This window comes from Hibiscus syriacus, unplaced genomic scaffold (genome assembly GCF_006381635.1).
Source record: "Hibiscus syriacus cultivar Baekdansim isolate YM2019G1 unplaced genomic scaffold, ASM638163v2 tig00110328_pilon, whole genome shotgun sequence".
Lineage (NCBI taxonomy): Eukaryota > Viridiplantae > Streptophyta > Magnoliopsida > Malvales > Malvaceae > Hibiscus > Hibiscus syriacus.
In genome coordinates, this window is record NW_024062685.1 from 193784 (window position 1) to 220253 (window position 26470).

General features: G+C 36.6%; 1 pseudogene; it reads right to left on the minus strand.

Moving 5' to 3' along the window:
* Positions 1-305: 305 nt before the first annotated feature.
* Positions 306-25169, minus strand: LOC120118398 (annotated as a pseudogene).
* Positions 25170-26470: the final 1301 nt, after the last annotated feature.

Consider the following 26470-nt stretch of genomic DNA (forward strand, 5'->3'; position numbering starts at 1 on the left):
CAAGAAATACACACTGGCCTGATATGGATCTATGGTCATCTGGCTTGCTTGCCCAATCAGCATCAGCAAAAGCAAATATGTCATTTATAGAACTGTTAGCATGAAATTCAATACCATAATGAGTTGTCCCAACTAAATACCGGAGTATTCGTTTGACAGATATCTAGTGATTTTCACATGGGATTATGCATATACTGTGCTACACGATGTACACTGAATGCAATGTCTGGCCTGGTGTGAGTGAGGTACATTAAGCCACCAGCAATACTCCGAAACTGTTGATCATCACTAAGAGATCTGCCTGCATCCTTCTTAAGCTTTGATGACAAAATCATTGGAGTAGGAACTGCCTTAGCTCCAGTCATGTTTGATCTCACAAGAAGTTCATTGATAAACTTTTGTTGTTTTAAAACAAGTTTGTTATTATATCTCATAACTTCAATTCCCAGAAAATAACTTAAAGAACCAAGTTCTTTAAGTGAGAATTTCTTGCCTAGCTGCTGAACAACAGTTTCAATAAAAGTAGGTGAATCCCCAGTGATGATAATGTCATAAACATAAACAAGCATAATCACTCGACTGCCATTCATACATTGAACAAATAATAAAGCATCAGCAGCTGATTCTTAAAAGTGTAAATCAATAAGAACTCGACGCAGTGTTCCATACCAAATACGAGGAGCTTGCTTTAAGCCATATAAGGCCTTTTGCAATCGACAAACTAATAATTCTCCATTATCAACCTTTTGTTCAAATCCAGGAGGTTGAGTCATAAACACCTCATTACCAAGATCACCATTGAAAAACACGTTATTGATATTTACATGTCGTAGTGGCCACCCATGAGCTGTAGCAAGAGAAAAAACTACATTAATTGTAGAAGTTTTTACCACTGGGCTGAAGGTATTGTCAAAATCACATACAGGTGTTTGGGAAAAACCTTTAGCTACTAATCGAGCTTTGTGACGAGCTATCGTTCCATCCGTATTTCGCTTGGTTTTAAATATCCACTTACAGCCTATAGCAGATCGGACCAGAAGGTAGTGGTTCAAGTATCCAAGTGTTGTTTTGAACCAACACATTATACTCATCAAGTACAAGTTGTTTCCATTCTTCTGACTGTAAAGCTTGATAAACTGATAGTGGTTCATTGACAGAAATATGATCAGCTGTAGAGAAAAACACCTTTGGTTTAAAATTTCCTGTCTTGCTGTGCGTCAGCATCGAATGAGAATTTTGAACATGCTGTGAAGTAGAGGGATTAGAAGCCAAGACAGTTTGAGAGTTAACATTTTCATGTTCAACAGGACAGGATGCATCGGTTATAGGAGCAGTGTTACTTTGACGAGATGTAGTAGGACTAGTTTGAGATTGATGCATAGAGAAAGATGTAGTACGACTATTTTGAGACTGGTGCACAGAGGAAGATGAAATAGGTGCTTTGCCAAGATGATCAGACCTGGAATAACTAACAACGACCTGCTCGAACTTGAAAGATTTTACAATACATTACTTCTTATTTCAACATCTGCATATGGAAACACACACTCATCAAAATTTACATACCGAGAAATATACACCCTACCATCTTTTGCCAAGCATTGATAGCCTCGATGTTGAGGACTACAGCCCAGAAAAATGCATGGTTCATACTTGAAAGCAAGTTTGGTAGAGTGAAATGGCCGAGTATATGGAAAACAACGACAACCAAATACGCGTAAGTGGGCATATTCAGGCTTCTTCCCAAACAATCGTTTAAATGGAGATACACCATGAAGAACCTTAGTTGGAAGTCGATTGATCAAATGAGCAGCAGTAATAGTAGTATAGGACCAGAACTTCATTGGCAAGGAAGCACGAGCTAACAAGGTAAGTGCCATTTCAATGACATGACGGTGTTTGCTTTCAACAACACCATTTTGTTGTGTAGTGTGAGGACAAGTAAGTTGATGTTGAATACCCTCTTGAGAAAGAAGATTAGTAAATGGACGATACTCCCCTCCCTAGTCACTCTGAACAGCAAGTATGTTAGCTCCAAATTGTGTATGAACAAGTTGATTAAACAACTGAAAGCAGTACAATGCTTGACTTTTTTCTAGAAATAAATATAGCCAAGTATGTCTGGAATATGCATCAACAAAAACAATGTAGTACTTAAAACCATTGGCGATCATAAATTGTTAGAGATTTAGGAAATGATAGAGCATGCCCTTTTCCCATTTGACAAGCAACACATAAGGAATGATAAGTTTTATTTAAACTGAGTATATTAACAACGGTACATGTATTGCTCAAATCTAACAAAACAACATGTGAAGGATGACCAAGACGATCATGCCATATGTTGTAATCAACACCAACTCCTTTGGAAAGAAACACTTCTGGAGTAGAGTCTTCAAGCAATGGAGCACTAGATTGAAATTCGTATAGACCATTAACCTCCTTCCCTCGTAACAAAACAGAACCATAATCTTCATCACGCACCACAAAATCTCGAGCATGAAATTCCAAAAAGACATGATTGTCTTTAGCAAGCTTTGACACTGATACAAGATTTTTAGTTATAGATGGAACATGAAGCACATGAAATAATGTTAAAGAACGAGAGGAGGTTGGTAATGAAGAATAACCAGTTCTTGAAATTTGAAGAAATTTACCATCCCCAATCATTAACTTACCATGACCATCATAATCTGTTCCATCAGCAACAATCGTTTCATCGGCAGTCACATGGTGAGTAGCACCTGAGTCAACAAACCAAGTACCTTTGTCAGTACTAAGAGCTCCATGACCCCGACCAGCAGGCGCAGGAGACTGCACAACAACCGAATTTACACAACCACATTCATGATTATCCTTGTAGTGACACATATTGGCTGCTAGTGACTGATCATTCGAACGACCTCTGTGATTTGAAGAAGATACACCATTGAAGGTTTTATCAAACCTATACCAGCAACGGTCAACCAGATGACCAATTTTTCCACACAGCTGGCACTGAAGTTTAGTGCGACCACGACCACCATTAATATTTTGAATTCGACCATAGCCTTTAGAAGTAGAGTGATTATCTAGCTGATTATCATCTGTGGACTGAAGAGAAACGCGAGCAAGATTAGCACTCATATGAACAGTATCGTAATGATAAAAAAAATTTGTTGGGTTTCAACATCGATCAAGACAGAAATGACTCCATCAAGTGTAAACGGCTCTCGATTGGCCGTGATAACCGCAATAAATGGGCGATATTATGGTGGAAGGCCATTAAGGAGAGTGGCAATCTTCTCAAACTCGGAGATTAGACTTCCACAAGCAGCCAACGCATCAGTAACTTCTTTAACTTGAGAAATATATGCTCACATCCCCAGTTCACCTTTCTTGATTGTTTTAAGCTTGTAATGAAGATTCATAAGTATGGTGGTAGACTTGTTGGCAAAGAAGTGATTCATAGTTTGCCAAACATCAGCAGCTGTCTCGGCTCTAACAAGCTGTGGAAGTAAAGAAGGGTTGATGGTGGAAAGCAACCAAGACGCTAGGGCACTGTCTTAAGCGATGAACACCTCATAATCTTCATTTTCAACTTCCAGCCCATCATCCCCAAGGACCGTAGCAGGTGGAGGCTAGAGAGCACCGGTGAGAAGCTTCTCAAGCCTATGACTCCTAACTGCTAAAAGAACTTGATGCTTCCAGAGTAAGAAGTTGAGATCATCAAGAATGATGCTGGTCTTTTTATTGGTAAATACCTTACCACTAAGCGACTCAGAGGAGCCACAGATTCCCGGGCATAAGCGACTGATACCATGTTAACAGACTTGATATCACAGTAAAAACAGAATTATATTTTCTTCACTGCTTTGCAACAATACTACATCACACTATTTATAAGACCCTACATACAATCATAATTCTAGAATAATCTAACAACTATGACAGCTCATCATAACAGCTCATCAATACTAGCAACTCATTACTAACAACTTGCCCCTAATCCATGCAACGTAGGTGAGTCATCTTTCTTGTTATTCATAGCTGCAACATCATTCCAACTTCTCTGCACTAAACCATCTTTCTGTTTCTTTTCATTGCTGCAACACTGCTTCGCTACCAACTCCACCAATTCCTTCACTTGGTCACAAACATCAATCAAATCCAATGGCAAAACATCAAGCGATGTGGCAACAGTTCTAATTAGCACTCGAAATTGAGTGGCCACCATGTCCGATTTCATTAAAATCCATAGCCTTGCTCATTCTCAAGAGCAATCCTCCGACAAAAACAAAATTTTCTGGAAAGTAAGATGAAGCTAAGAGAAGCAAAGCACAGCCGACTCGTGAACAACTAAACCTCGATCGTGAATCTCCTTAAAAAACACGAGGAGTATCCCAATTTGTCGAATCATTTCCCGTGCATTTCTTCTGAGTGGCAAAGGATTTTGACTGGTAATTGCTGATATTTTGAGAAAGAATGATTAAGGAGCGGAAAAGGGTCGCGGGAGAAACTGAATCGCAAGGGTGAACAGCCGGAAACGAAAACATCCGGCGTTCAATTTGATCAGATTTCTTTTGTATCATTGAGTAAAATTAGAACGGTAGTGAAAAGAACAACAGGGGATTGTGTTTCTTTTTACGTGCATAAACTACTTGGTGAGGAGTTAATCCAACCCAAAATATAACGAGAAAATCTTGGTGGACTGAGCCTGCTGCTACCGGGTTGACTAGGAGAAGACAGGTTGGGATCGATTTGGCGGCCACTAGGTAGGGACACGTAGAGCCTTGAGGTTGGCAAGTGAAAGGAGATGTAGATACACTTTAAAAATCGGAGGAATGATTCAAACAATTATCTCCCAACTATTCATCCATTAGATGTATATGTGTTATAATTTTATGGATGTGTGCTAATATATTCTACGTTATAATATGCTATTATTTAACAATCAAGTTAATGATTAGATTGATGAAAAAAATAAGAATAAATTACCTTCAATGTCATGTCTTTATTATTTTTCTAAGTTACTTATTTAATTAAAATATCATAAAAATATATATGAGATTATGATATAATAATAATTTACTTTTATCAATTTCATCCCAATATGAAACAATTGAATCAAGAATACCATCATTTGGACTTCTTCTAAAATATTATATTACTTTATTGTTATTTTTATGGTATAATAACAAATTAACGTTAACTTATTAATGCAGTTATTTAACTACTCGGCAAACTCCTTTGATTACATTATCGTAAAAAGATAATTATACTATTTCAAATAAAAATAAAATATACTTGAATTAAAAAAATTATTACACAAAAACATTTAAATCGTTTATTTTAATTTTAATAATATTTTAATTTTATAATTTTTAAATTTGAGTTAGCCTTTGGGTTCATAGGAAACCCAACAACATTTGGTTGGCCATATATGCCGGCCAAGGACACTTGGGCCAATGAAAATTACCCAGGAAACCGGAATGATCAACACCATTTTTGGGCGTGTGGTTGCAGCAGATGGAAGAGAAGCTTGTTGATTAAACAATAAAATTAATAGATAAAGGTTGTGATTATTATTACATCGAATTTAGTTTAATTTTTGTATTATATAATATATAAAATAAAAAAGTAAAATAGAATATGTTGAAACATTTAATATCTTGTGGTTTTTATAAGAGAAAAATTAAATATTGCTACATCAAATTGTTAAAAAAGTGAATAATATAGGATAAGGATATAATAATATTACTTAATAAGTTGTACACAATATGTCAATCGCGATAGTGTAAAACCATAATCATAATCATTTTCAGACAGCTTGATCTACTATTATTGCATGTTTTAATATTAGTAACAGTATGCTTATGTCGGCGGTTAAAGTTACGCACTGTGTTTAGAAATATTTTTGAAAATTTTAGGCAAATATATTCATGTCTGACTACAAGATATATGTGTTCGAATTCGCATATATTATAAAACATGTTTCTCCAATAATGATCTTACGTCCTTCTCTTCTATTTGGCTTAACCCTTAGGGTGCGTTTGGTTCACGGAATGTAAGATTACCAGTGGGAATAAAAGATTACCAGAGAATAGGATTACTGGGAATGTTGTATTTTGTGTTTGGTTGGTTTAGCAGGAATAAAAGATTATCGTGTTTGGTTAAAGGAATAAAAGATTATTGGAATGTATATTTGACCAAATTGTTCTTATTATATATTTGTATAATATTACAAATTGTAAAATATTTATATTTTCTTTAAAAAATTAATTCATAATTTATATAATTTTTTTTATAAAATTAAAAATATAAAAAAGGTTTAATGAAATGGTAAATTTTTTTTTTAATCCCTGAACTTCATATAAAATTTTAATTATAGAATTTTTTTGTAAATCTAAAATAATTTAAGGATAAATTTGTAATTTAACATTCGTAGAATTTTTATTATTTAATGATAGAAGAATAACATTTTTGAAAAAAAATAAAAATTTAAGGGCATTTTAGTCCAAAACGCCTGTAATGTTACAATACCTAAAGGAAGGGAGGTAATGACATTCCCGGTAATATACCCCAAAAAATCTACTATTGGTAATAAAACATTACCGGGAATGAGATTCTCGAACAGCCAAACATGGGAATGTGGGATTCCCATCCCATGAGAATCCTACAATCCTTGAACTAAACACCCATTTAGAGACTCGATTAAATTAAGAAGAAATCTTAGTTCTTAATTATTATTGTGATGGGTTAATTAGAATTTTAAATGAAAATTCGTTGACAGTAAGGAGTAAACGTGAGAACCATTGATCTTTTTAAAATGTTTTCAAATTATATTATTTGATTAACTTGATAATTTCCATCCTAATGGAACAAAAATTTCTGATTGAAATCTCATTTACGTAAACAATATATTATTCATTCTTACAATAGTTATCGTATTATCATTTAAATAAAGAGAAAATAATTTCAGTGACCAAAAATCTCATATAATATACGATTTTAATCAATTTTTTCCGGATTTGCCAAATTGACCAACAAAATCGCAATGCGATCGCAAATTCGCAACGCGATCTCCATTATCGCAAATCAGTTTCCAGATTCGCAACGCGATTATGACTATCGCAATGCGATTTTCCAATTTCGCGTTGCGATTTTCCCAATTCGCAATGCGAATAAGTAAATCGCAATGCGAATTTGGAAAATCGCAATGCGATACTGACTATCGTAAAGCGATAATACAAAATCGCAACGCGATACTGACTTTCGCAACGCGATACTGACTTTCGCAACGCGATTCCAACTTTCGCAACGTGATTCTGACTTTTGCAACGAGATTCTGACTATCGCAACGAGATAATACAGAATCGCAATGCGATTTTTAAAGTTCGCAACTCATTCTATCTCCATCTATCACTCTCTCCATCTATCTCGTTCCATCTCCATCTATCACTCTCTCCGGCGACATCCGTTCCTATATCTGTTCCTACATCCTTCCCCATCCGGCAACAGGTCTTAGTTTCGCAGCTCGTTTGTTTAGTAAATTAATTTACAACCATAAAATCATCTAATGTGATCATGTTTGGATAGATTTGTGTTTGGAGGTCATGGGAGAATGTTCATGGTGTTTTACAATATATGCCTTTACCCATGAATCTTCAACTAAAACTGTCATTAAAAAGTTAACTTATGAAACTCTAATGTTACGTGTTTCAAAGAAATTGAATTTAGAGCCCCTAAGTGGATTTAGGCTATCTTATCAGAGAAATGATAAAGTTTATTTGTTAACCGACAATGAAGATGTTGAACGATTCATTGCTTACATTAGTGTTTCAAGTGATGATGTTACATTGTATGTTTTGAACCTAGAAGTATTGTTGGGTCAGTAGCGGGTAGTAATCAACTAAGTTTTTCTCAAAACCCACAACCTTTCTCTAATCCAAATCCCAATCAACTTCAGTACAAATTCCGGTTTTCGTATTGACCAATTAGACGATGATGAGCCAACAGAAAAATTGTGAGTACTAGTCAGTATTCGAAATTTGATCTTGGTCAATACCCGGACTTTGATATTGGTCAATACTCGGATTTTGATGATGTTTCAGAAGAACAATAGACCCTGCGTGTAATGATTTGATATTGGTCAATACCCGAATTTTGATGATGAAACAGCCGTTGCCGAGGAAGATGTTGTTGATGATAATGAGGAGGAAGTTACGACTGTGAATGAACATGTTGAACATCCATTCTGTAATTCATATAATCCTGAAGAAGAAAAAGAAGAAGAAAAAGACCCCGAAGAAAAGAAAATGCCACGGGAGTAACTACTGGAATATGCCAGAATTACTTCAGATACGGAAGAAGAGTTGGTAAGAAAGCAGTTGATTGTTACACAAATTTATTCGTATCAAGAAGATTTGTTTGATACAAAGGAAGACTTGAAGATAACTTTGTATACGAAATGTGTGGAAGATGGCTATCAACTAAAAGTTAACAAATCAAGCAAAGATCGTTTCGAAACAAGGTGTATGATTGACAAAAACTGTATGTGGCGTATGATTGCAAAGAGGATAAAAGATTGCGAAATGTTTCAAGTTAGGACTTTTATTGATAAACATACATGTTCAAGAACCCAAGTTTTTCCTCACCATAGACAGGCAAACAAAAAGGTGTTGGGTGGTTTTCTGGCTGAGTTAATGTTTTGAATGGCAGGGTATATCGGGGACATGAAATTATGACTGACATGAATGCTCGGTTCAAGATTAGTATATCATATTCTCAAGCTTGGAGAGACAAATGTTATGCCTTAGAATTGTTGAGGGGGTCGCCAGAAGCATCGTTTGCTCAACTGCCGGCTTATTGTCACAATTTAAAGCTGAAAAATCCTGGGTCGGTAACTCATATCAAAACATATAGAGATGGACGCTTTGAGTTGCTGTTTATCGCCATTGGTGTTGCGGTTAGTAAATCAATATAATTATGTTGACTCATTTTTGTTAGTTACATGCATTTCACATTTAAATGATTATATTTCTTGTGTATATTATTTTGTAGATTCGTTCGTTATTACTTGCATGCGCCCAATTATTATAGTTGACGGAGCACATTGAAAGGTCGATACCTTGGTAACTTATTAGCAGTAGCCATGGATGCTAACAATGGGATATTGCCAATAGCTTACGGGGTTGGCAAATCTGAAACCTCTGATTCATGGACATGGTTTATGGGGCATCTTAGGGATTGCATAGGTCCTATTAGCAATCTGACAATCATATCCGATAGGGCAAACTCAATTGACAACGCTGTTAGAAGGTGTTTCCCAGATGCTTTTCATGGACTTTGTGGGTTCATTTGTATAGAAATCTAAAATCAAGGTCTGCTGGTATAAAAAAGCACAAATGGATATACTGGAAGGCTGTAAAGCTTATCGGGAAGTGGATTTCATAAGCATATAAACTGTTTAAGACGTGTTTTGCTTCAGTGTGCTCAACACTAGAAGATGTCGGGTTTGAAAGATGGTCAAGAGTACATCAACTTGGAGCAAGATATGGTTTCATGACGTCTAATAGTGCAGAATCAATCAACTCTCTAAGTCGTCATTCCCGGAAATTACCCATTACTATGTTAATGGAGTTTTTCGAGCCTCTATTCAACAGTGGTACTACAAGAAAAGAATCATGCAGGTATTATTCTTTGAATTCGTAACTTATCATATATTTTACTAATTATTATTTATTTAAATTTACAGGAACATTGGAACATCGTGTTATACCATGGACTGAAAAAAGATAACGAACGTGTTGTGAAGTCAACGTCATGGAGAGTTGACCCTGTTCAAACACTTTGTTTGAAGTACTGGATAATACTTAAATGGGCTTGTCGATCTAAATGCAAGGACGTGTAGTTGTATGAAATGGCAAACATCTGGTTATCCGTGTGGCCATGTTATAAAAGTTGCTCTTCATCTAAACCAAGATGATTCAAGCACATACGCTATGGATTGCTACACTACAGAATATCAACAGACTTATGCCGAGATTGTCTACCCTATTCCACATCCTTCTGAGTGGACATACCAGATGACTTACAAACAGTTTTGCCACCAGCCATGGACAGAAGGCTACCTGGTCGACCAAAAATTCACGATCGTATACCGTCTAAGGGTGAAGAGAAGAGATCGACATGTAGTCGGTGCAGGAAAGTGGTCATACAAGGTTGACATGTGGTTCACCAGTGCCATCACAATCATCTTTTCCTCTACCAAAATATGGATCCTCATCAAAATCCAAAGCTCATGGTGTCAAGCAAAGGCAATCAAATCGCAATCATCTTCAAAATCCCAATCACAACCGGCTTCACCTTTTGGGACTGTTACTTAGGTGATTTTAAAAGCAAACGTTGTATTATGTGTATTTTATGTGTGCACTTTTAACATTTTCAGTTAGGCATGTATTAGTAACTTGAGTTTGAACATTGCTATGATATGTTCAGTTGTTATCACTTATTAGACATTCATTTGACTATCGCAATGGGGAAATCGCAATGCGAAAATGGCTATCGCAACGCGAAAATAGCTATCGCAACGAGAAAATCGCAATGCGAAATGAAAATCGCATTGCGATTTTCTCGTTGCGCTTTTTATTTCGCATTGCGATTCTCTTGTTGCGATAGTCAGTTTCGTGTTGCGATAGTCTGTTTTGCCTTCAACATAATGCAGATTGAAAATCAACAAATCAACTATTACATTTCAATCAATTAAACAAGCACAAATAAGAATTATGTACACATCAATTAAACAAATCAACATTTACAAATCATTTTTTACAAATCAATTAAACAATCAAAAAATAATAATTCTTATTTCCTCATCAATTATTGAATCAATGAATCAATTTTTGCACCAGTACATCCATTTCACGCAGCTCACTTAAGGATTAACCTGCAGAAACCAAACATTTGCTCAAACAAGACTTCCTACACATCTTAAAACCTACAAACAGCAAATTATTGAATTCTAGGTACTTAACCAAACATTTTCAAACCAAAAGGAGTATATATGTTAACAAAACTTACATTTGACTTACCAATTAACAATAGATACTTTCATAACGCGGATGCAGGTAGGAAGCGTCTCGAATATATCGCTCTAGACATATAATGCCGAAACCACAAGCCTACTACAGCTCTATCTCTATCGGTGGGAGGTAGAAACTCTGTGCTTCCCGTCGTCAAACGCGCCAAGCACATGCATACGAGAGGACCACAATCCCCTCTGGCTCCCGGCGATTGTTGTGGCGCGGTCTTGTCTCTGACAACTGTGACATTGAACTTCTTTGGCTTCTTGTGTCCAGAATGAGTCCAATAATTAATCCCATCCAAGAATTTAGCCAAATGAGAGCTCCATCCCTTGATAATATCTCTCAAATCAGACAGTGATATGTAATTTATCATGCTGTCATATACTTATCTTCAGGGATGGGAGCTGAAGTTGGACGAGAAGCCAATGACGACGTTCCAAAACAGGATAAACACCTGCAATCATAAGTAATAATTCATTATTTGCGCACTTATTTATGAACACCTTTAAAAATTTAAAAATAAACTAACCTTATCGACCTCCCACCATGCAGATAAAGTTTAGCTTGTCCATTGCCCAACGAAAATGATTCATCTCGTTGATTCTTCAAGTGAACTGCGTGAAAAGCCGCCGGCATTATTGTATATCGAGAATTTTTTTTATTTTTCCTAAGCTTCCTTATTATTAGAAGACGTGACACCCACGCATCGATATGCTGTTTTACAAAAAAAGACATATATATGATTTTGATTAATTTTTAAAAAAATTAATCAATCTATATAAGACAAATATAAGACTTCCTCCCCATCGAAATAGCCACTGTCTTCAACCCTAACACACCCCCAAGACCGATTAAGCAACAAATACATCTCATCGTTGAGTTTGCTTATGTCGTGTAACCCCTTGGCTCTACTCAGTAGATAAAAATCAACTGCGGTCTTAGCCAAGGGTATTCCAATTGTTTCCGGTAGTTGTCTCCTCTCCACTTCAGATACCGGAAGGGTACTAGCCGGTAACTCATACGAGAGCCAATCATCCATCATGTCCGGCAACGGTGGGGTTTTCTAAATAATTCGATATATTGCCCCATGTGAATCGGGCTCTGGAATGGTGGGAGAGACCTCTTCAACGATGACAGTGGCCTCTTGAACGGTGGGGGGGACTCTTGAGAGATGATAGGGGCCTCTTGAACGATTGGAGGGGACTCTTGAGGGATGACAGGTGAGTTAGTCTTCTTCTTGCCGAGTTTTCGCACCATTGGGGTGAACGGAGACGTAATAGCACGTGCACGCCGTCTGATGCGTGAACTCCGTCGTGCAAGGAAACCCGACGTAAAGCATCCACCTTATCGAGCCGCTAAAAAAAATTAATACATAAATCAGTAAATAACAGACATGATATTAACAAAGACAAATGTTTCAAACTTGCATTGTATTCACCCAAGTCATTATTCTATCATAGTTCACAAAATGCATCAGATAACATTCCAGAAGTAAGCACTTATATAAACATTTAAAAGGACAACATATATAACATTCCAGAAGAAGATTGTTTACTTCGCAACACGAAACTTACTTTCGCAACGCGAAAATGACTATCGCAACGCGGAAATGGCTATCGCAACGCGAAATGAAAATCGCAATGCGAAATGAAAATCGCAACGACAAAATCGCAATGCGAAACACAAATCACATTGCGATTTTCATTTCGCGTTGCGATTTTGTCGTTGCGATTTTCATTTCGCATTGCCATTTTGTCGTTGCGATTTTCATTTCGCATTGCGATAGCCATTTCCGCGTTGCGATAGTCATTTTCGTGTTGCGAAAGTAAACTATTCTTCTTCTGCAAATTGAAACTTGAATGGATTGCATTGCTTCAAACAAAAGACAAAAACAAAACCAAAAACAAATACTAACAAAAACAGTTTAGCAGTATTGGCAGCAACCGAATGAATTTATTAAGCAATCTAAGTGAAATGGTTAATCTAAGTGAAATTACGAGTAAATTTATCATCAAGTTAAATATGAAAAATCTTAAACTTACCTCGTTGCGTAGAGTATGAACCTCATTCTGCAATGATGCTACCATCTCACGTAGAGCGGCTACCTCACCGCGTAAAGTAGACACCTCAACACGCCATGCACCATCGTCTTTGCGTAAAGTACCGACCTCCTCACGCAAGACATTGACCTCATCACGTAACTTCCCTAACTCATCCCGTGGAGGTGGAGGTGGAGAACAGGGAGATAAACGTCGTGGCATCTTTGTCGGTCGCCTATCTTGCGGTGATGGTGGAGAAGAGGCTCGATGATGTGACAGAATAGGTGATGGCTGTCGTTGTGGAGGTGTATAGTCGGGTCGATCAGGTGATGGCTCTGGGTGAGGTGATAGCTCTGGGTGAGGTGATGGCTCCCTAAAGTGGAGGTTGCTCATCATCCGTGCCATCAAAAAACACTTACTAGCTTGTCACCAATCAGTGGCAAGCTCAGCTTCCGTGGGTGTCAGCCTCTATAATGGAGTGTTGGTCTCCTAACAATATAAAAGCTCAAACAAAGTTAAACGTGTACTAGTAATAACTTGTTTATAAACATATGGTAGTATTTATGTTAACTTACATTATTTATTGTCGTATACCGTAGTAAATCTTCCCATTGCAAGGTCTGTTTCCTCTTCCAGGAAATAGCCCTGGGAATATCATTTGAAGTTTTTATTGCATATGTCTTCATGGCGGGAAAGGCCTCAAATATCCAAATCTACAAACAATATAATAACAAATTAGTAATTGTTAAATAATTACTTATAATTTTGGAAACATTATATAAAAATTCTTACCTTAAGGCCCAAATAAAGCCTGTCAAAGTGTATTTGGAACCATCGCCATGCAACTTTTTCGATCATCCAAGGCAGACGATAACATATTCCATGTAGCTTTCCATAATACGAGCCCCACAGAAACAGGTTCCACGCATTTAGGTCTTCTACCAATTGATTAGATCATTCGGAATAGGTTGTCTGCCTCTCTGCCTAAAAAGCCGGCATGCAAAAGTATTAGAAGGCATACTCGGACAACATCGACGTCATCCATCCGAGTAAAACCATCTTTCTTATTCAACAATCTCGTCAGGTCTTCCACGTGTAGATTCGGCCTCTCCAGCTCAGGAAAAACCCGGGATAACCATGATGGGGGTAATGTGTCTAGTGTACCGACCTACATCATCGTGTTCGAAGCGTAGACCGGTGATTAAGCAAAACTCCTCCCACACCAAAACACATATACGCCGTGGAAAATCAAACCATATCTCTCATCACGACGTTGTATAGTATCTGGTAGATCGCTAGTCATGGTTGAAGAAACATATGTGTCAACATCGCATCTCCACCGGGATGTTGTACTTTCAGCATGGCCCGAAGCAAGTATCCTCAAACATTTTTCTTTGTGCAGGTGAAAGCTTCGATGCAATTGTTTTGGCCAGGCTGACTTTATTTCTTAAGATCAATTGAGCCGAATAAAAGTTCTACAAAACAATAAACATACTAAGTTAGATATACCAAAAACTACACTGTGAAGATATACCAAAAAATAATAAACATAAAGAGTAGTAGTTTATTCTTCAAACTTAATTTGCAACACTGTGAATTTCGTATTTGTCTTTGTTTTTTGGTTAAGTAATGCAATAATATGAAAAACCTAATAATAATGTAAAAATTTCAAAAAGAAAAATTAAAAAAACTAACCCTCGGTGGTTGATTTGGTTGATTTTCCATTTCTGATTGTGAGGGTGGCTCTGAGAGATGGAGATAGACGGATTTCGCCGGAGATGGGGACGGATTTCGTCGGAGATGGGTGAGAGAGTGAGAGATGGAGATGGGACTGAGTTGTGATTTTAGGTTTAGGTTATGAGTTGCGATTAGTGGATATACTGTGGACGGTTCAGTGTTCCAATATATTAATATTCGTGTTTGGAATTTGAAAATAAATACGCGTTGCGATACTAATGGCGCTTTGCGTGCGATTTATTATTCGCCATTGCGAATTGGGAAAATCGCACACGCGAAATTGGAAAATCGCATTACGATAGTCATAATCGCGTTGCGAATCTGGAAACTGATTTGCGATAATGGAGATCGCGTTGCGAATTAGTGATCGCATTGCGATTTTGTTGGTCATTTTGGCAAATCTAAAAAAAGTTGGTTAAAATCATATATTATAGAGAATTTTTTGTCACTGAGGTTATTTTCTCTTAAATAAATGATATCCCGCTGTTAACTTTTTTTTTATTCAATTTTTTTTTAAACTTTGATTCATTATTATTATTTTAAATTTATTATTGATCAAAATATAAAAAAGAATTTAATTATTTAAAACAATCATAGTCTAAGTTAAAAAAAAGTCAGCAATTGACACATTTAGTAGGACGGAGGGGAACAAATTTAACTTTTGCACTCTAAAAATTTGGAGTTTTTATATTTTTTTAATAGTTTGAGATGATCATAAGATAGTATTTGTTTTACATCTTTTTAGTCATTAACAATACACTCAATAGACTTAGTTGCTCGAATTCAAGACCTCAACACTCCTTTCAACCGTTAAGTAGGCCCTCTCAACAAACGTTCTAAATTTATATTAAATAGTTATATAATTGGATTATTATTCACTTTTAAAATGTATATTAAATAACTTTTTAAATTCAATCTGTTCCATTTTAAAATGGTTAGAAATTTAAAGAATATTTAAACCAAATAACTATAAATTTAAAATTTATAAAAATTAAAATATTTGTGTTTCAAGCGTATATGGATTTAAATGCTCATTCCTTTATTATGAGAAATTATTTCAAGAACCCGGCTCAACACGTCATCCATGGGAATGAATGACAACCATAATAACCACCTTCCTCTTATTTACATGGAGGAAATAGGTGAAGATTCACCTTTGAAAAAAATGATTTGAAAAAATATTATTGATTGGAACCACGAATGACGTGATGAGCCGGGGTCACCTAATAATTTTTCCTTATTATTGGAGAGACTAAAATGAATTCTTAGCTAGATATAATAAAGGGACTAAAATATTTCTTTTAATAGTGGAGGGAGTAAAATAAACTTCGAAGGACTTCTAATTCTCTTGAACCCATACATTGTTCTGGTATTTCAATTATATACTAAATGTTTCAAGGAATATATATATACCTGGAAACGCATTGATTCAAATATATGAACCCAACCGGTTCAAAAAAGATATATATGTATGAATATGAACACAAGGCACGAAATGCAGCACAACCTTTGAGCAATCAAAGAGAGGAGAATTCTTTAGTTTGTGTAGAAAGTCAAAACTTATTATGGGTGCACCGAAAGGTGTAATTAAGGCACCGGAAATTAGGTGTTGAATTTGTTGATTTTTTATGGATAAATTATAAACTTAGTCATTAAACTTTAGGGTATTTACAAGATTAGTCATTAAGCTTCAACTATAAATACCATATCTCATTTAGCTTCAAAATCATCCTAAATCATTCTAACTTTCTCCCAACACTAGAGAGTTTCTTGAGAGTTGTTTTTCTCATTTTTTATCAAGAGAGAATTATCATTGTTTTCTCCTTGGAAAATCGAGAGAGGTTGTAATTCATATTTTCTCATAGTGAAATTCTTTTAACGTTGCCTGTGGTTTTTACCCTATATTATTTAGGGGTTTTCCAAGTAAATTTTTTGTGTCTTCTTTATCTTTATTTTTATTTTCTCAAATTATCAGTTACGATTTTGCTCTTTCCGATAGCCGTCTTGCGCAACAATTGGTATCCGAGCCAGATTTGAGTGTGTAATATATGCTTATTGTCTTTGTGGTTGCCACCAAAAGGTGGATCTCCACAAAAATAAGAAGGTATTACCCATTCTTTGAAGGTTCCAGAGAACTATTCACGATAGTGAAATAGTGGGAGTTATCCGTAAGAAGCTATAGCAACGAAATTTGATATTGAAAAGTTCAATGGGAGAAATTTCTCATTGTGAAAATTGAAGATGAATGCCATTCTGAGGAAAGAATGTTGTCTAGCATCTATCAGTGAAAGGTCAATAGATTTCACTGATGACAACAAATAGATCAAAATGGACGGGAATGTTTTAACAAACTTTCATTTAGCATTAGCAGATGATGTATTGTCAAGCATCGAGGAAAAGAAGACAGCTAAGGAGATATGGGATCATCTCACCAAATGTACGAGGCCACATTGCTGCACAATAAATTTTCCATAGAGAAATTGTACACTCTCCGGATGCCAGAATCTACTTCATGACGGACATAAACACGTTGAACACTTCATTTTCTCAGCTTACATCCCTAAGATGTACAATAGGAGAACAAGAACGTGCTGAACTTCTACTTCAAAGTCTACCTGATTCGTATAATCAACTCATCATTAAATTGATGTCACCAGTCTAGTCTTCGATGATGTTGCAGCTGCTGTTCTACAAGAAGAAAATCGGCACAAGAACAAGAAAGACAGACAAGTAAATCTGCACAAGCAGAAGCGTTGACAACGATGAGAGTGAGATCAACAAAACGTGGCCAAAGCAGCAGTCACAAACATGTAGATCAAAGTCGAGAAACAAGAAGAATTTAAAGTGTTACAACTGTGGAAAGAAATGTCACTTGAAGAAGATTGTTGGAGTCTAAATAAAAACTCTAATCCACAAGGCAATACCGCAAACACTTCAGATGATGGAGATGCTCTATGCTGTGAAGCGTCAACCACCGTAGAAGACAAAAAGATTTGCAGATATATGACTCATTGATTCGGGAGCAACATATCCATGACCTCAAGAAGTGAATGGTTATATCATTATGAACCTATCTCAGGAGGATCTGTGTATAGTTACAATGATCATGCCTTAGAGATCATTGGCATGAGAACCATCAAATTGAAGATATATGATGGAACAATTAAAGTTGTTCGAGATGCGCGACACGTAAAATGCCTGAAGAAAAATTTATTATCCTACGGATTGTTGGATAATAATGCAAGCAAGATGAAACACAGAGAGGAATTATGAAGGTGTTCCGTGGAGCGCTTGTGGTGATGAAAGGCAAAAAATAGCAGCAAACTTGTACATGCTAAAGGGAGAGACTTTGCTAGTGGCAGAAGCCACTGTTGTCTCATGTAGTTAGATTCTACAATGCTATGGCATCAGAAACTTGGACACATGTCAGAACAATGAATGAAAGTCCTTGTGGAGCAAAAGCTACTTCCAGGCTTAACAAATGTATCACTTACTTTGTGTGAGCATTGCATAACAAGTAAGCAACACCAGTTGAAATTCAACACGTCAAATTCTAGAGGCAAAAATATTCTAGAATTGGTTCATTCTGACGTATGGAAAGCACCAGTTACATCTCTAGGTGGAGCAAAATATTTTGTCTCATTTATTAATGACTACTCTAGGAATGTTGGGTGTATCCTATCAAGAAGAAGTCAGATGTGTTTTTCACTTTCAAAAACTTAAAAGCGCGGGTGAACTTGATTCTAGAAATAAGATCAAGTGTTTCAGAACAGATAATGGAGGAGAATACACAAGTGAATAATTTGATGACTTTTGCAGGAAATAAGGCATCAAAAGACAGTTCACAGTGGCGAACACTCCTCAACAAAATGGAGTGGCAGAGCGGATGAACAAAACCTTGTTAGAAAGAACAAGAGCAATGTTAAGGGATGCAGGCCTAGAAAAATCATTCTGGGCAGAAGCAGTCAATACCGCCTGTTATTTGGTGAATCGAGCTCCATCAACTGCAATCGAGTTGAAGACACCAATGGAGATGTGGACTGGTAAACCAGCTGATTATTCAAACCTCCATATTTGGAAGTATTGTGTACCTGATGTACAACTCCCAAGAAATTTCAAAGCTGGATCCAAAATCCAGGAAATGCAAATGCTTGGGGTATGCTGATGGTGTAAAGGGTATCGCTTGTGAGACCCCACTGCCCGAAAAGTGATCATTAGCAGTGATGTTATCTTTGTAGAAGATAAACTAAAAAGAAAAGAAGACGATGATAGCGTTGAAAAGTCAGAGACTACGCAGATACATGTGGAAAATGAGGTTGAACAAAGAGATTCTTCAGAAGCAGAAGCAACACATGATGAACAAGAACCAGAGAGTTCTGAAGCTCCAACAACTCGTCAATCAGATCGTGTGAGAAGCCGTCTCAATTGGCACTCAGATTATGTTATAGAAGAAAATATTGCATACTGTCTTTTAACAGAGGACGGTGAGCCATCAACATACCAGGAGATATAAAGCTCAGATGTTTCATTATGGATGATGGCGATGCAAGAAGAAATCGAAGCCCTTCATAAAAATAATACATGAGACCTTGTACCACTACCACAAGGAATGAAGCCAATTGGTAACAAATGGATCTTCAAAATCAAGCGAAATGGTGACGATCAAGTGGAGAGGTATCGTGCAAGACTGGTGGTCAAAGGATATGCTCAAAAAGAATGTATTAATTTCAATGAAATCTTTTCTCCTGTGGTTCGACTAACAACAGTTCGAGTAGTCTTGATAATGTGTGTTACATTGAACTTACATCTAGAGCAGCTAGATGTTAAAACAGCTTTTCTTCATGGAAATCTTGAATAAGAGATTTATATGTTCCAGCCTGAAAGTTTTGAAAAAGTCGAAAAGAAGAACTTGGTTTGCAAGTTGAACAAATCTTTGTACGGTCTAAAGCATACGCCGAGGTGTTGGTATAAGAGATTTGATTCTTCATTATGTGTCTTGGATACTACAGACTTAATTCAGACCCTTGTGCTTATTTTAAGAGGTCTGGTGATAACGATTTTGTTATATTACTGTTGTATGTGGATGATATGTTGGTTGTAGGACCCAACAAAGATCATATTAAAGAATTGAAGGCACAACTGGCTAGGGAATTTGAAATGAAGGACTTGGGATCAGCAAATAAGATTCTAGGGATGCAAATTCACCGAGACAGAAGTAATATGAAGATTTCGCTTTCACAAAAGAATTACTTGAAGAAAATCTTGTCACGATTCAACATGCAAGAGTATAAGCCAATTTCTACCATATTCCTATTAACTTCAAATTATCCTCCAATATGAGTCTAGCAGTGAAGAAGAGAGATGAAGATGTCTCGAGTGCCGTATACATCGGCAGTGGAAAGTTTAATGTTCGCTATGATATGCACAAAACCAGACATTGTACAAGCAATTGGAGTGGTTAGTCGGTACATGGCGAATCCAGGCAAAGAGCATTGGAATACAGTGAAGAAGATCCTGAGATACATCAAAGGGACCTCAAATGTTGCATTATGTTACGGAGGATCAAACTTACTAATCAATGGGTATGTAGATTCTGACTATGCAAGGGATTTGGATAAAAACAAATCTACTACAAGATGTGTTCAAAGTTGCTGGTGGAGCTGTAAGCTGGGTTTCAAAATTGCAGTCAGTTGTGGCTACATCCATAACAGAAGCAGAATATGTAGCAGCTACACAAGTCAGTAAAGAAGCAATTTGGTTGAAGATGTTATTGGAGGAGCTTGGGCACAATCAAAAGTATGTCTCTTTGTTTTGTGACAGTCAAAACGCCTTGCATTTAGCAAGGAATCCAATATTTCATTCAAGGACAAAGCACATACGAGTTCAATATCATTTCATTCGTGAAAAGGTGGAAGAATGGACAGTAGATATGCAGAAGATCCATACCAAAGACAACATAGCAGATTTCATGACGAAGGCGATCAACGCTGATAAATTTACTTGGTGTAGATCCTCTTGTGGCTGTCAGAGACGTAAGCAACATGATGATACAAGGTAGAAAGAATTGTGTGAAAATATGAATGTTCCAATTAAATCTTCAAGTGTGAGATTGTAGAAAGTCAAAACTTATTATGGGTGCACCTAAAGGTGCAATTAAGGCACCGAAAATTAGGTGTTGAATTTGTTGATTTTTTATGGGCAAATTACAAACTCTAGTCACTAAATTTTAGGGTATTTACAAGATTATACTTAAGCTTTAACTATAAATACCCTGTCCATTTAGCTTCAAAATCATCCCAAATCATTCTAGCTTTCTCCCAATACTAGAGAGTTTCTTGAGAGTTGTTTTTCTCCTCTTTTATCAAGAGAGAATTATCATTGTTTTCTCCTTGGTAGATCGAGAGAGGTTGTAATTCATATTTCTATAGTGAAATTCTTTTATCGTTGCCCGTAGTTTTTACCTTATATTATTTAGGGGTTTTCCACGTAAATTTTTTGTCTTATTTATCTTATTTGTATTTTCTCAAATTATCAGTTAATTTTACTATCCGATAGTCGTCTTGCGCAACGTTTGATTCTATAACTCTCTTCCCTTCCCTCCCATAGCATAATTACAAAACTCGTCTGTTTTAATTACTTTTATTTCGTTCCAAACGAAACAACAAAGGCAAAGTAGTAGTTTATATATATATATAAAGAGACGGCTAAGGATGGAGGGTGGGATGATCTGATGATACGGAAATTACAACCAAGCCGGATTCTTCAAAGGAGTAACAACAGCCTTCACCTGCAAATAGTTATGAAGACTGTATATCCCTTTCTCCCTTCCAATGCCACTCATCTTGTACCCTCCAAAAGGAATTGCAGCATCAAACACATCAAAGCAATTAACCCAAACTGTCCCCACCCTCAACGCCCGTGTCAACGTGTTCGCAGTCTCTATGTTCTCAGTGAAAACTCCTGCTGCTAGACCGTATCGGCTTGTGTTTGCCCTTCGAATCACTTCATCAATATCCCTGCCACAAATGAAACATGATTCCATATGAACTCAAGTTATTCCATCTATCTACAACCGAGGTCGATCAATACTTACTTGAACTTAAGGATAGATTGCACCGGACCGAAGATTTCATCCTGTGCTATCAGCATATCATCCTGGTTGATAAGAATGCAAGGATGATGTTTGGCAACATGTTAGTAACTAATTGTATATGTAATTATTGCAGAGGAACAACGATTATTACCGTAACATTTGAGAAAACAGTTGGCTGGATAAAGTATCCTTTTGTTCCCAGTCTGTCACCTCCACATTCAAGGGTTGCCTTACTTTCCTTTCCTGCTCTTATGTACCTTAGAACTTTCTCAAACTGCTCCGTGTCAATCTGAGATATTTACGATATGAATAGCGACATCAGCTCAGGTGCTTCATGTCGTTTGTTCAGAATATTGAGAGCAAGAGGGGGTTCGGTGTATTACCTGAGGACCTTGCTCCACACCCTTCCTGAAGGGGTCACCGACGACACGTCTCAGTGCACGTGCCTTTGCTTTCTCTAGGAACTCATCGTATATACGTTCATGAACATAAGTGCGAGACCCAGCGCAGCAACATTGCCCCTGAAGAAAGAAGCATTAAAAAAGTCTGTTAAGGTATGTATGTCAAACATTCTGTATTTCATATCAAAGGAACTCATCAAAGAAACCTGATTAAAGAACAAAGCAAAATGAGCAAGCTCCACAGCTTTATCAACATCAGCATCTTCGCATACTATGAAAGGTGATTTCCCACCAAGCTCTAACGTCACTGGCTTAAGATTGCTTCTTGCAGCCAATTCAAGCACAATCTTACCAGTCTCAGTTGATCCAGTGAATGCAACCTGCAAACACAGTTTTAATGGCATTATACATTGGTATTTCAAAGAACATACAGAATGCCATCATAGTTTTATGGAGTGTCGACTCATCAACCCATGGAACTCTATTATCAACAAGGGGAACATTAAACTCTAAATTCAGGCGAGCTATTTTCTAACTCTCAATCCAGTTACCATTCAGCCATAGCCCAATGAAGCTTGTTGCTTCGACATCATTGCATTCTGTATGTGTAACTTTTTTGGTATGAACCATTCGGCATAACTTAATAACAGAATTAAGGTGTGCATTTTACAAGAAAAATTAGGCATATTTAACAAGGACCAGGCTGACCAACGAAGAGTTATCTAATTTTAACTACAAGCTGACATCATTTATGTACCGCAGCCATTTCTGTTCCTATATGAATTCAAGGGTTATATGTCAGTAGTATAGACTGTTATATTATCATGTAGTTATGAAACAATATAGAATATGGGAGTTTCGGAGACTAGAATTTTGGTACCTTGTCCACATCCATGTGGCTGGCAAGAGGAGCACCGGCTGTTGGACCATAGCCAGAAACTACATTCAGAACACCCGGAGGGAGACCAGCCTGTCATAAACAATTCAAGGAAGATTTCATGATGGAGCCTTTGGTGATCAAAATGTTGTCATAAACAACATCTCAAAATATATTCAACATCCTTTATATGTAATAGAGAAGCCATTGCATGATACAAAAGGTTTTTGTTCGTCTTGGACGTGTATGTTCATTTGCACATCCATCGCTTGGAGTGGAAAATACAGAAATAGACATCTTTCCATGAAAGTTAAGACAAGTTTAATACCAGTAAGAAACTATGGGGCGTTCAGACATTTTTGTTCGATGCCCGATTCTAACAAAAATCCAAAAATACTGATCATCATCATGCTTACCTCATTGAACAGTTTAGCCACAAAGAGAGCAGTCAAAGGAGTTTGCTCGGCAGTCTTTAAGACTATGGTATTGCCACATGCCAAAGCAGGCCCAACCTTCCAAGCAAACATGATAAGGGGAAAGTTCCATGGAATTATCTGTCCTGCAACACCTATTGGCTCATGCAATGTCTGAACATGGTGAGGTCCATCAGCCGGAACAGTTAGCCCGTGGATCTTATCTGCCCAACCGGCATAGTAATGAAAAAGGCGAACTAGTAATGGCAATTCAGATTTAGCAGACTGCTCATGAGGCTTTCCATTATTCCATGTCTCCAAAGCAGCGAGCTCCTCACTATGTTTCTCAACCAAATCGGCAAACCGCAATAGTATCCGTGACCGTTCCTGAAACAAAAGCATTAACAGATCAGAAATCTTTTCATATCGTAAACCCAATCCTGAATCAAAATCCTTACATAAGGACTCATTTTCGGCCACGGTCCCTCATCAAATGCCTTTCGAGCAGCGGCAACTGCTCGGTTAATATCTTCGGCATCACCTTCAGCAACATGTGCAATCACTTCTCCAGTACGAGGGTCATAGGCAGGGAATGTTTTCCCTGTTCAATCAATGTCATCAAATAACATCAGCTTCATTGCACAAACAAAATTAAAAGCTAAAAACTCTTTCCGTACCAGATGCAGCATCTACAAATTTCCCATCAATTAAATGCTGTGTGTAAGATATTTGAACCGGTGGAACAACCAGATCTTCCAGAGCAGCAGCACTGCTAAACCTCCTCACGCTTGCATTCCTGCCACTGCTTTTCCCTGTAAAATGAGGAAAAATTTTATTGCTTTACATACAAATTTCTGAGAAGGAAACTGGGGAACTAAATGAAAAACAGTGAGTCACTGACTGTTCCAACTGGATTAGGAAGATGAGAAAAGTAGATCAAATGCATTTATTCCTTAAAGGAAACAATAAGCATGGTATACAGTGGTGCTTGTGACCACGCTTATGTTCCCTCACTCTACTTTTCTCGGGTGATTGCATTTAATACCGGCTTTTCCTCTCCTTAAGTTACTTTAAATACCAGGACAAAAAACTAAACTTCAGCTATATTGTAAGAGCAGATTGCACAAGACAAGCACAAAGCTTGAACCTTTCCCCCACAACAACACACAAGGCTAAAACAACAAATAGACCAAAACAACCAACACTTTCCTTTACACTGTTATATTTCTCATCAACCAAACAGAAACTATTATATTAAATAAAGAAGCCAAGAGACTTTACAAGCATATCTAAGCTCACAGAAAAAAAAACTTTCAAGCTATAAAGAAAAACAAAATTTGAGCCAAATCAAAGAAACAAAAGGGTGAAAGAGATGAGTGAGAACCTAGAGATGAAAGCAGATAAGTAGAGAGAGGAAGAACGAGCAAACAGTGAAGATATTCTGCGAGCTGCCATGGCCACAGAGTATAATCCTAAACTCTTCTTTCTCTTGTTTATGCTCAGACAAACATACTTTGTAATGTACTGAAGAAAGATGGGCAAAGAAGACGAAACACTTATGTCGTCCAATTGAAAACAGCGACAAATTGCAAGGCTGTTTATTATGTCCACCAACTTGTTTGTGATATTGGATTTAAGTATCCACAATTAGAGGACCCTTTTTCATATAGGAAAATAAATCTTCCAAAAAATCAAGGTATGGACGTGTTGACGATGCAGGGTTTTTTTGTTTTTTTCCTTCCATTTTCTTTAATTAAGTTGATAACGTTGATTGATGAACCATTGCAATGAAAAAGGATAAGTTCAGCAGAGTGATGGGTTTTTACAAAGGATAAAAATAAGATATTTTTTTATTGGTTTTAGGCTTTATCCCGATTAATTTGGACGTTTAGTTTTGATAGGTAAATTTTTCTACAAAGATTTTTTTGTATATGACTCGAACATTTTTTATTTTTCTTTTTTGGCTTAATACTTAAAATTTCTTTTTTGATAATAAATTAATTATTTGTCATAAAGTGTATACGAATTGGATGGGAAGCAAAGGGGGCTTATGATATAAATAAATTGATTTTTAAGGCTTCATAATGAATTAATTCAGCTGATTATAACTTGTTTAAATTCACATACTTTTGATTTATTTTTACTTAGCTTCTTTATTATCCCATGGCAGTAATCATAGATAATATAATTTTTACCGATAATTATTTTTAAATTCAATTTACTAGAATTCAAATTTTTACCATAAGCAATACAGGCTTCCTATAATCAATATCAGTTTCATATGGTTGTTTGTGGTAGAGACTCTCAACTTTGTACTACAAACGGTAGTGGTAAAGTTAGAAAATTTTATGTTGGTGTGGAGATAAAATCATAAGTTGTCGAAAGGGTCAAAGCTAAAAGCTAAAAGCTCAAAAATTTAACTGCCTATGGATAACAATACAATGCTGGAAGCTGAGAAGTACGATAAGATGAAGAAAGGTAGCAGATATAAGTTTATGCATGTGGGTTAGGATGATAACGAAAATGAAATCTGTAGAATTTTACCTCAAATAAGTGATCAAGGAAAAAATGGCTATCAAGAATGTCTGCAACATAGAATGATTCACACAGCATCAGCAGCCAAATGATATGGCAGTCAAGTAATTCGATATGCCATCTATTTAACGAAACAAAACCCCATAATCATAATCAAGTATCCTACTTCGCTTCATATCCATCCGCGCAAGGTTTTCTTTAAAATGCAAGATCGGGTGGCTTTCATAAATGTTTTTTTTTTCAGTCTCTATTATACAGATTTGAATGACACGGGTCACGGTCATTAGATTTCAGTTAATATTGCATTTT